Source organism: Mustela erminea, chromosome 6 (assembly GCF_009829155.1).
Source record: "Mustela erminea isolate mMusErm1 chromosome 6, mMusErm1.Pri, whole genome shotgun sequence".
In the NCBI taxonomy this organism is placed as follows: Eukaryota; Metazoa; Chordata; class Mammalia; order Carnivora; family Mustelidae; genus Mustela; species Mustela erminea.
Window position 1 is genome coordinate 33,215,399 of NC_045619.1, and position 12,394 is coordinate 33,227,792.

Below are 12,394 nucleotides of genomic sequence, written 5' to 3' on the forward strand. Positions count from 1 at the left end.
TAGATCTCAGATAAAAATTAAAACAGAATCATTGCAAACATATTTGTATTATTTTTTAAAGTATTAATTAAATTATATTAGTAGAATACAGAAGAAATTCAATTTTTAAGAGAAGTCAGAGTCAGGCCAGGCAGGTGAAGTAATTTTACTTTGTACCGTTTATAGTGTCTGAACCACCTGAATGATATGTGGTACTTTTATTTTAAAATAATAAACCTAGTTTTTCTTTGAGTGTCCTGTAATATAAATTATGAAGAAATATTTTAAGCATGAATACACATTTGACGAGTTTGAGGCATAATACTATTACAGGTACATGTTTTAAAAGATGTTATAGCCTGTTACAGCATAGGCATTAGTTATCTGAGAAATCAAATTACTTATTTGAATATTATCCCCAATTAAAATAATAGTAAATATAAAAATGTATGAACTTTGGCCCTAAAATAACATATAAAGACTATAGTTACAGGAGTGGAATTTAGTGATTCGTCACTTACATATAACACCCAGTTATATGACTCCTGAAGCCAATATTACCCTATATGTTAACCAACTAGAACTTAAAATAAAAAATTGAAAAATATATATATTTTTAGGAGGGGCAGATGGAGAGGGGGAGAGTAAATCTGAAGCAGGCTCTATGTGCAGCATGGAGCCTGATGTCACAAGCCTGAGATCTTGACCTGAACTGAAATCAGGAGTCAGATGTTTAATCGACTGAGCCACCCAGGTACCCCTAAAATATTAATATATTTAAAAAGAACTAGAGGGGCACCTGGGTGGCTCAGTGGGTTAAAGCCTCTGCCTTCAGCTCAGGTCCTGGGATCGAGCCCCGCATCGGGCTCTCTGCTCAGCAGGGAGCCTGCTTCCTCCTCTCTCTCTCTGCCTGCCTCTCTGCCTACTTGTGATCTCTGTCAAATAAATAAATAAAATCTTAAAAAAAAAACTAAAACATTGATTATAATAAATACATATGAGAAATTTTTTCTAGATGTACAGTAGGTATAATTCAAGTTACACAGTATTTAGAAGACAGATGAAGCAATTTTCTTTTCTTTCATGGGACCATTGAATTCCTGGAACAGAGAAACCATTTTTTGTACATGACTAATCTGGATTGGATTGTATAATCTGATTTATCAGGAGGAAAAGAGATTTTTAGATCTCTTTTAATTAGATTTAAATTGAGATGGGAATAATTATTTATTATCAAATATTTAGAAGGAAAAAACATTCAATAAATATTTGTGGAAGGAATTAATAAAAGGGTAAATATCTAACCCATATTTAATACAAAAAGCAACTTAAAATTTCTTATTATGGATTAAAAAATATATTTTATTCTAAATAAGACATTAGCACTCATCCATCTCCATTTAGGCCTAATGAACACATGAACATACACACCCCCCCACACAAGTGGGATGGACACACAGGTTAGAAAAACTTGATATCATTATTTAGAATAAAATTAGCACATATAAGGTTGAATTGGTGACCTAGTAAAGGATTACGAAAGATCTGACAAAAAAATAAACAAATGATAAAATAGATATAACCTAACTATCTTTCTCTATCCAAAGTGATGACTTAAAAATAACCATATTATTTTGTTCAATTTATTTTACTTTATTTTTTTTTAAGATTTTTATTTTTATTTATTTGACAGACAAATCACAAGTAGGCAGAGAGGCAGGCAGAGAGAGAGAGGAGAAAGCAGGCTCCCCGCTGAGCAGAGAGCCCGATGCGGGGCTTGATCTCTGGACCCTGGGATTATGACCTGAGCCGAAGGCAGAGGCTTTAACCCACTGAGCCACCCAGGCACCCCTATTTTGGTCAATTTAGATGCAAAATTACAAAAATGTAGAACCAACAGTTTCATCTGAATTTTTCCTTATTGAATCTTACAGGGATCAGATTAACTAAATTGCCATATATCCATATACCCTGTGTAAAAAAAGTTTACAAGTCACATATTTTAGTGTTTTCAACAATATGTTATATAAAGGTGGATATATTTGGGCAGAATTCATAATGCTACACTCCATAGAAAGACCAATGTGAATAACATCACATATTTGTGTCCAGAATTCTTACTTAATTCCATGAATATGTATTTTTTGGTTGAGTTAGAAATATTAATTCAAAAGAATAGGTATTTTTTTTGTTTTTCATTTTCATTCCCTAAAGGTGATGTACTTCCCTTAACATTCATCCTGATATCCTGCATGTTATAACATGACAAGAGCCATTGTTCAGCTGAATAAATGTTTTCAAGGAATGATAATATTTTGAAAAGCACACATATGTTCTCTATGGAAGAAAACAAATTTGTAGAAAACATCCCCTGTTTTCTAATTGCTAATGACCCCTAACCTGATTCAGCTTTCTAATTGGCTGCTCTAGAATAAAAGTTCCCATAAAACACCTGCGTAATCTCAGAGGACAGCATCACCATCGGCCTAAAAAATGCTATCAGCAGATTCAGTGTGTTGAAAATAGAGAAAGTATGAGGATCAGACTCAGGTGGGGAACACTGAAATTTCATTTTTCTGGGTCATTTTCATCATGTCTGCCAACCTTAGCAGAAGGAAACGACTTTTAAATCCAAGGTGTATACCTACATACTCATTTAGGGAGATGTCATCACCTTTTCTTAATTGAAACACTTTTCTACTCAAGTTCAGGTCTTAAAAACTGAAATTTAAGAATTCAGTTATGTGTGTGTTTAGCATATATTTGGATTGAGGATACATTTATATGTGAAAATATGACATGCCCAATCAGATGTGTGTTGTAAACAGATTAACAAGCCATTCTATCTCGATTTAGTGTTATGTTATCTTCAAAAACTTATTGTTGGACCATTCTAAAACTTCCATAATTTTGTTACTATGGAACTACCTAAGGGCATATAAAACAACTTGCCAAATTGCAAAATATAGTTATTTATCATAAAATATAATTCAGTCATTTATTTAAATATCCAGGATACAAATCTAATTTGTATTAGACTGTAATCAGACTAAAGGACTATCAGTATCAAAGACGGGGTATAAGAAAAGAGTATAATCAAGTCTAAAATAATAGGATAGATCAGCAAAGGAAACTGTATTGAATTATGTTGGGAAAAATTGGAGTGGTAACATTTGAGTTATGTCTTAAAGAAATAAATTTGACTTCACTTTAAGAAACTATTCCAATTGTTTAGAAAGTCTTTTACCTTTACATAGGTACTAATTACAATCTTTATTATGAAAAGAAACTTTTACATATTATGTTAAACATACCTATAAATAGCTAAACTTTTCAAGAGAGCACTATCTAGTTTTTTCCTAAATGATATGAACCCTGAGAAAAAAAATATATTTCTCAAGATTCAACAAGATTCATGAAACAGCATGTGTTTATTTTAAGGTCTGTCATTCCTGAGAGATACAGGCCTAAGCCTGCTAGGTTTGTGACAGCTAATAATATCTCAGAATTGAAAAGAACTATTATTTTTATATTAGTTATGCCCTGTACCTATACCTGTTTGGCGAATGAAGTCCCAAGCTTTCAAAGTCTGACTTCATGCGCAAGCTCAACTTCTGGTCATCAAAGGCAATTTAGCTGCCCCACAACTGAAACAACCTTGGTTGTCCTAAATCTGTTGCTGCCTGAGGAAAGGAGAATGAGACAGTTTCTAATTTGAATGGGACGTGGGTGGTGGGTGGTGGGCAGGCAAGCCCGTGTCAAAGGATGGAGCTCTTATGAAAACGTCATGTACACAACAGGAGCCTTAGAGAGAGCTTTTATTTGCGACCGTAGAGACTTAACTTGAAGGAGGGCCCAAGTCACCCGTGTGCCAGAAGCCCATCTTCTGGTAGTGATCCTTCTTCGGAGGAGAGCAATGTAAGAGATCTCATCTTCAAGGGAAGCCCAGCTGGGCAAGATTTTTGGGAACAGTGTCCATGGTGCCCTGAAGCACCAAGCCATCCAGATTAGAAAGCCCTGGCCTGAATCAGTGAGGCAGTTTCAATTGGATAGGACCATAAAGAAAATGATGATCTAGTCCCTGGGGTTGTTCAAAGCTCTTTAAAGTTCATTGACATTATAAAACACCAAAGGCATATTCCCTCAGTTCATTTTCAACTTGAAAAGAAAGATGGGAGGGGGGGTCATTTGAGCACCTTCATCTCTGTGGGGAGTTGTAAATCACGTTAGTTCTTAAAACATGAAAGGAATGTACTTCGTTGCAGAATGTCTCTTAATTTTGTAGTTCTGTGGATGAAAGGCCTTTCCATAGAAACTGAAAAAGAATATTGTAATAGAGCCGCTAGCATAAAAACATATAAAGTTAATTCTTTCATAGGGCTTTTTAAAATATACCAATAAAATTCTGTAGCTTTTGACGAACTTGTAAGCAACAAGAATTACAAATGGGAGTCATTTAAGTTTTCATTATCTGGTCCTCCTGATCCTGAAAGGTAATAAAGGAGTAAGTTTTAGTGAAAAAAACCTATTGTAAGAGGCCAGGCTTGAAACTTGGAATAAACATGGGGCTGCAAGGATGGCAAAGGATTCTTAGCAAGACGTAACAGGGTGGAATTAGTGTTGGAGCAATTATTTGAGCAGTATGCTCATTTTCTTTATGTAATTTATGGCCTTAATCACTTGTAGGCAAATTCAATCATGAGGCAAGGCTTCTGCTATTTACACTTAGTAACGCTGGCAGTGCACGGTGGATGAAAATTCTTCACACATGGCTTCTTCTTCTTCCACCAAGGAAGTTTCCGATAGCTTTTTATTTGTTTTTGATTTTTCGACTCAACCAAAGGATGGGGATCTGGCTTTTGAAAATAAGCCCTTGGAAGGGAGCCACAGATTGGTGTCAACAAGCCTAGGCCTGCTTTCTCATCCACAAAGCGGTGCATTTCTTTTCTTTTGTGCTAAACAATATATGTAAGGAAATAGACCCCAGGATCATGTGAAATTGAGACTGAACTTGATTGCTCATCAGCCTTCTGAGTTATATTCAAGAATGTTCTGACTGTAGTATGCTAAGCCCAAGAACACAACCACAACAAAAATATAAAAGACTTGGTTGATGAGTATGGGTGTGGGTGGCAGTTTCATGTTGGTGGGCCAAGACAGGTCTGATGCAATGCTTCCTTGAAGTGCTTGCCTCACAACAGACTTTTCTGTAGAATAAAGAAAGTTTCAGCCAAACCTCTATGTAAGTAGTATTAATTTGAGAGCACTATAATTTTTTTCAGATTTAAATTCCAGTTGGCATATGCTTCAGGTCTTCTATATTCTCATAATATTTTATTTATCTCTCTTACCATTCAGTACTACCTATTTAAATACCTAGTTCTGTTATTAGATCCTTACTTAGTTCCTTTAGGATAAGAACTAAATGTAGTTTATCTTTGTATCCCTAGTATCTGCCCTATGCTTGGTACATATAATAGTTAACAAAAAGTGACCTTAATATATGTAAGACATAATGAGTCCTCTGTTTGATAAATAAATGACTCGAATGAATCTTGAGAGACAGAAAGATATTTATTGTCAGACCATTTATAAATTAGACAGCAGCTTTTATGATTACCCCAAACCTCCACAAACTCTCCAGTTAGAGATACTCTAGAAACTTTATATTAAAACTGTTAGTCAAAATACTCATCTCAATAAAACTAAATGACCAAAGATTTAGAGTTATGTGTTGAAGGGCTTGGAGGAAATAGGGAAACAAGGGCATTCAGAGGATGGATTTAGCAAAGTGTTTTCATAATACCTAAAATATCTAAGTATGCTATATAAATATCTAACATTATATATATAAAACATTATGTTATATACATATATAACATATATATCTAACATTATACTATATATATATCATATATATATATATATATTCTAGAACATGTAGATTTATGGGATTATTGGACTCAAGTAAAAAGACTGCATAGTACTAATGGAGCAAATCTGCAACATTGTTTATGGATGCTTAAAGATAATACTTAAAGGTGGAAAAGATGATAGTGCAGCTAAATGTAAGTGAAAAAAATCATGCTACATAATGGGCAGCAATTTGAAAAGAAGTTTCTAACACCATGCCACAAGATCTATCTTTGTTTTATTTCAAATTTGTAATTAACACTGGTGATTCCAACATATTGATATGTTTGAAGATACAACGTTGGAAAGGAATATCAGTATAATGGATTTATGATGCCATATAATATTGACTGACCAAACCTAACTATATTTCACATACACACACATACAATGGATATTGAAAAAGAAAATTGGGACTTTATCGAAAGTTACTTCAACTTAAGTCGATAGCATGACGTCAAATGAGCTAACCACAATATGCTCCTGAACTTAAACTCATCTATACATTGGGGATATCTTAGTTGTCTTGTCTAGTTAGGTTAGGATACCACTGTGTACACTATTTCTGAGTACCATACCAAGAAGGACATTGAGAAAGCCAAATCTTGCTCAAAAGAGAAAATCTTGGATGAAAAGGTAACCATGCTACAGGAGGTCATTTAGTGGAGAAAAGGGGAACATCTAAAAGCTGTTCATAAAGGCAAACAATATACTCTAGACTAGAAGCAAGAAATTCCCTCAACCCTGACTCCAAAAGAATTAGAAGCCTCCAAGCCTCTACCTGGCTTCTCTTGCTGAAACACGAGGAGACTCTGTGCCCATGCTGATATTAGAGTTCCAAACTTTACTGCCAGATCACTATAACTTTACAATCGTGATCTTCACATCTTGATCATCATTCATTATGGAAACCTCTCTTTTACATACTATTTGCCCAATTTCACTCTCTTGTACAAAGCTGTTCTTTCCCTCACCTCTCTTGCCACATCTTTTAAATATGCCTAATGAATTATGAGTCTAATATTTAAAAATATTTATTAAAGAAATAAAATAAAAAGCCAGCTCTTTCTGCCTCTCTTACTAGGAGAAAATGTAAATCTTTCCCAAAAGAAAATATTTGTTTTTCCACATGTTCTAAGGTCTGGCAGGATCATTATCATTATTGATGCCCAAATGCTTATACTCTACTCTCATGTAATGTCCTGAAACCACTATTTACAGAGATTCTGTTTACAGAGCTGCTGATACCTTTGAGTCATCTTAGACCCTGCCTTCTCCCTCACACTTAATTTATCACATCCTGCCAAATATGCTTTTGAACTATCTCTTCTTTTCTATAGCAACTGCTCTAGGTCCAGACTGTCATTATATCTTAGGTGGACTATTGAAGTAACCATTCATTTGGGCTCTTTGGCATCATTCTTACCTGTCTTTAATTCACTTATGATAGCCCTGCAGGTAACAGCACATGAAAGCACATTTAATTTAAATAGGTAGAGTGTGATTTGACTATATTTGAAAGTAGTTCCAAGGAGCAATTAATTGTATTGTTACACTTGGTATATAATCTGGAATGTCATTCTTCAGGTCACCAAGTATAGAATACGATTAGCTTGTAAAATAATTAGTTCCTCATCCTCATAGCTATACTCCTACAAGCTGAGTCTTTGGATATCTGGCTCTGTACAAATGCTCCCTCTGACCTGAAAGGGGGGGGGGATGTTCTCTGGAAGTGTTTTTTAAAGGGCTTATCATTATCTATTTGGCTAAGACAGGGCTCTAAATGCATGTGTCTGCCCCTCACCACCACTCCAGCAAGTGAAACTCTCCTGGCTTTTGTCAGGGAATAAGTGATCCACTGACATACTCTATCACAGAAAATCTATTTAAATTCCCCTTCCACTCCCACTCTGGCCTCTCTTTGACAGGAAAGAAATTTGTCCTGGCCCACGTGTCACAGGACTTAAAGACCTTCTGGACGTGGAAGTTAAGGAGGAAATAGAATGAGTTTCTGATCTTGGGAACTGGAAATAGCTTTGAATTTAATCTGGGGATTGAGCTCATAGTTTAAAACAGATGATGAATCCTTGCTTACTGGTTAGAGAAGCAGAGAAAGGAAGGTACAGCTTTGACTGGAAAGGACTGAGTTCAGGAAAGACACAGAATAAGAAATTCCTAAGAGTTCCCTCCTTAGTTGAATGATTCTTGTAAGTAGCTAAATCCTGAACCAGTAAGCTGCCCATCAAAGCTTAATACCCTTAAAAAAGCAATCACGTTGCTGAATAAGTGTTAGTAAACAGCAATGGGCGCTACTGCTGAGAAAAATCCTGAAAAAGATTAAATATCAAGATCACATTCCAACATTAGATAAACTTCCAAGAAAAAAAATTGCCCAAACTGGCAAGAGTATTGGATATGCTTTTAGCGGACCTTCTGGGTTTTAACTCATTCTACCAGGGTGTGCAGCTTTAACTGGCTTTCTGTTGAGTAGGCCATTTTACATCCCTGTAAAAATAGAAGATAACATTAAAAACATGTTAGTAGTCCAAATCAGTATGGCCCAGCAAGAAAGATAAAATGTAGTTCTGCCCTCTGGAAAACATAACACCAAATATTAGCCATTGCTGCTGTATGAATAAGCAGTTTTGCATCTAATTATTTTTGCAAGTTAATTTCAGCATTTCTGAAGGTCCAATTGCCAAAATCTCCTCTGAATTCATTATAGTATTTTATGGTTCCCTCATCAATTCATGTCTTAAATAAAATCTTTGGGTCATGTTCATTTTATCTGAGAGTCATGATTTTACATTTTTGTAAATTATAAATTAATTGCTTTATAGTTAGAAGGAAACCCTAGGAAGACCAATTAATAAATTCAGTGAACTCTCTGATAAGAAGGTACAAAGATTCACCTAGCCAACGAATGGTGATCGACTAAGTTATTTCATGCAGATATCTATACGTCGAGAAGATGAAGTAGGAAAATCTTGCCAAGTGAAATAATTTTACACTTCAGCTATCTAGATGTGCAGTATGTATAAACATAGAAAGCTTTAATTCAAAGTTGCCTAAAGGCAGCAGGTGCTGGGTATTTCTCATCATTTGGTTTCTATGTGAATGTATCTTGCCAGCAAAGAAACCCCCCATTTTCTACTAGAGTCATCACTCTAATTTTGGTAGAGCAATTTTTGTGATCAAGGTTAATGCTGGTTGGAATATACATTTCTAAATATAAATTGCTTGGACCTTTTAATTAATGTTGCAGTGTATAATCACAAAACAATACTAATAAATACATCTTCTCTCTCCTGTCACAAGATTTAGTTGAATGCAGTTTGACTCAATACATTTTTTATGTACCTATTCTGATGAGTAAAGCAATGTATTATGTTCTATCAGTGCTAAAAGATATAGGTAAGGCAGGTATTTTATTTACAGGAACTCCAGATCAAGTAAGAGAGAATGAAATGCATAACTATGTGTAGAATGCTAAGAAGACTATAAAAATCCTAATGCTGTATACCTGCCTTTCATTTATGGATGATTAATTGATATGCTTTTTCAAATAATGTGGTGAGGGAAGCCTGGGTGGCTCAGTCTGCTAAGTGTCTGCCTTTGGATCAGGTCATAATCTCGGGGTCCTGGAATCAAGCCCTGCACCAGGCTCCCTACTTGGCTGGGAGCCTGCTTCTCCCTCTCCCTCTGCCCTGCCGTACCCCTGTGATCTCTCTCTTTCTGTGTCAAATAAAGAATTTTTTTTTAAAGAAATACGATGGTGAGATGAGATGTATTCCTTTCTTTAAAATGTATACTCAGATTAATAAGAGAAATTCAAAAACTGTAAGTTCCCATCATTTTAGTATTAAACATTTGTCCTTCATAGGAACCCATTTCAATATCCCTCCAAAGAAAGGAAGCAAGATAAATATTGAGTAAGATGATAGGTGACTTCCTAAGTGGAACTGACCTTCCAAATGACACTGAATTAATATTGTTCAGATGCTTGGTAATTTATTTTATGAATGTAGAGTTATCCCAAGTTACTTTTTTCTTTTTAATCTTGATTTTAAATTAAATCAAAAATTTAAAAAAAATCCTTTTGTTTCAAAAGAAAACCTCTGATGATAACTGTTAAAAGGCCGTCACCACAAAGGAGAAACAGGGCTCATCAGACATAAAGCAAACAAAAATGTGTTGTTGCTATTAACTTACTTCACCATAGTGAAAACACAACCAGAACAATGCCAGTATAATGTGAGAAAAAAACTAAATATGAAAAATCACGACAGACACTTGGATGTAAAAAAAAAATCATAATGGACAATCAGGATAATAAATTCATAGTTATAGACTAATGCCATCTGAAATTTCACTTTTCTTTGTAATATTAATATTTTATTCAGATTCGTGTAACATGTAAAAAAACACAAAGGATTTTCTTTTGTATTTCTACCATTTTTTACTTCCTTTGAGAAAATTCAACTTGATTAAAATTTTGTAATCACTTTGCAATTTTCAATAATGTCTCTCATCTAAAAATTAGTGAGTGGAGATGGGATGTGATCAGAACTGTGCTTTAAGTAGATTATATTGGCCAGATTTTCAAAGGAGTTGTTATGGTATGTCAATATGGAAGTTGGAAAAGGAGAAATCAAGAAGGAAGGAGAGAAAATGGTGTCTACAGATTACATCACTCACAGTCAAGCTGCAGCCCAATAGGGCTACAGTGCATACACCACTCAGCCCACTCAAAGATACGCACAGATCACCCAGGCATATGGGCAGCAAAGTTATGGAACCTATGACAGCCCACTGATGTCAGCTATACCCAGGCTCAGATCACTGCGACTGACAGGCAGACCACCTATGCAACTTTTTATGGAACAGCTTCCCACTAGTTATACTACTCCATCTGCCCACCTCTACCTGCCCCATGTGTAAAGTCAGTTTGTCCAGGTGGACAGCAATGGTGTTCATGATACCACCACTGCTATGGTCGCGAACACCCAGGCCTCCTATGCAGCTCAGTCTGCATATGGCACTTGACCTACTTATCCAGTCTATGGGCAGCAGCCAATAGCCACTGAACCTGCAAGACCACAGGATGGTAACAAGTCTGCTGAGACTAGTCAACCTCATTCTAGCACAGGAGGTTACAACCAGCCCAACTTAGGATATGGACAGAGTAACTATAGTTATCCCCAGGTACCTGGGAGCTACCCCATGCAGCCAGTCACAGCACCATCATCTTCTCCTACCAGCTATTCCTCTGCACAGCCAACTAGGTGTGATCAAAACCGGTACTCTCAACGGAACACCTATGCGCAGCCCACCAGCTATGGACAGCAGAGTAGCTATGGTCAACAAAGCAGCTATGGGAAGCAGCCACCCACCAGTTATCCCCACCAAACTGGATCCTACAGCCAGACTTTAAGTCAATAGAGCCAACAGAGCAGCAGCTATAGGCAGAGTTCATTCTGACAGGACCAACCCAGTAGCATGGATGTTTACAGGCAGGATTCTGGAGGATTTTCCAGACAGGAGAGAATGGAACATGAGTGAGCCTGATAACTGGGGCAGGGAAAGAGGGGTATTTGATAGGTGGAAGCATGAACGAGGGGGGCAGGGAGAAGGATGCAGTGGAATGGGCTCTGGAGAGCAAGGTGGCTTCAATAAGCCTGGTGAACCCACGGTCAAAGGACCAGATTTTGATCTAGGCCCACCTGTAGATCCAGATGAAGACTCTGACAATGTGCAATTTATGTGCAAAGCTTAAATGACAATGTGATTCCAAATGATCTAGCAGACTTCATTAAGCAGTGTGGAGTTGTTAAGATGAACAAGAGAACTGGACAATCCATGACCCACAGCTACTTGGGCAAGGAAACAGAAGAGCCCAAAGGTGATGCTACAGTGCCCTTTGAAGACCCACCAACTGCCAAGGTTGCCAGAGAGTGGTTTGATGGTAAAGATTTTCAAGGGAGAAAATGTAAGCTTTCTTTTGCTCAAAATAGCATCTAGGGTGAATAGCATCTAGGGTGGTATGGCTCCCCATGAGGTCAGAGAGATGCCACAACCACTCTGTGGAGGTCAGGGGACCCAGAAGGTCTTGGAGATCCCTTTGGGTCCCATGGGAGGCTGTGGAGGAGACAGAGGTGGCTTTCCCGCAATAAGGCCTCCACAGAAGACTCCTCTTTATCCACCATGACCACCTCTGAACATCCCACCAGGACCATCGTAGTCCGTGAGGTTGCCTCTTCCTCCCTACATGTCACCAGGGCCACCTCTGCCATGGTCACCACCTGAGGTTGGAAAAAGTGGTAGAAGGAACCCTTCAAGCTTTGGACTGCATTGCAACATTGGTTGCATTCTGTTCTCCAGGAGAAGTTCTGGTTTCCCCAACCTGGACCAGGGCACTGCCAGTTTCCAGATCAGACTTAGAGGTTCTCAGAAAATGTGTATTTTTGGGCGCCTGGGTGGCTCAGTGGGTTAAGCCGTTGCC

At 37.0% G+C, this 12,394-nt stretch overlaps 1 pseudogene; it reads left to right on the forward strand.

The window, feature by feature from the left end:
* Window positions 1–10,563: 10,563 nt before the first annotated feature.
* On the forward strand, window positions 10,564–12,100 carry LOC116593456 (annotated as a pseudogene).
* Window positions 12,101–12,394: the final 294 nt, after the last annotated feature.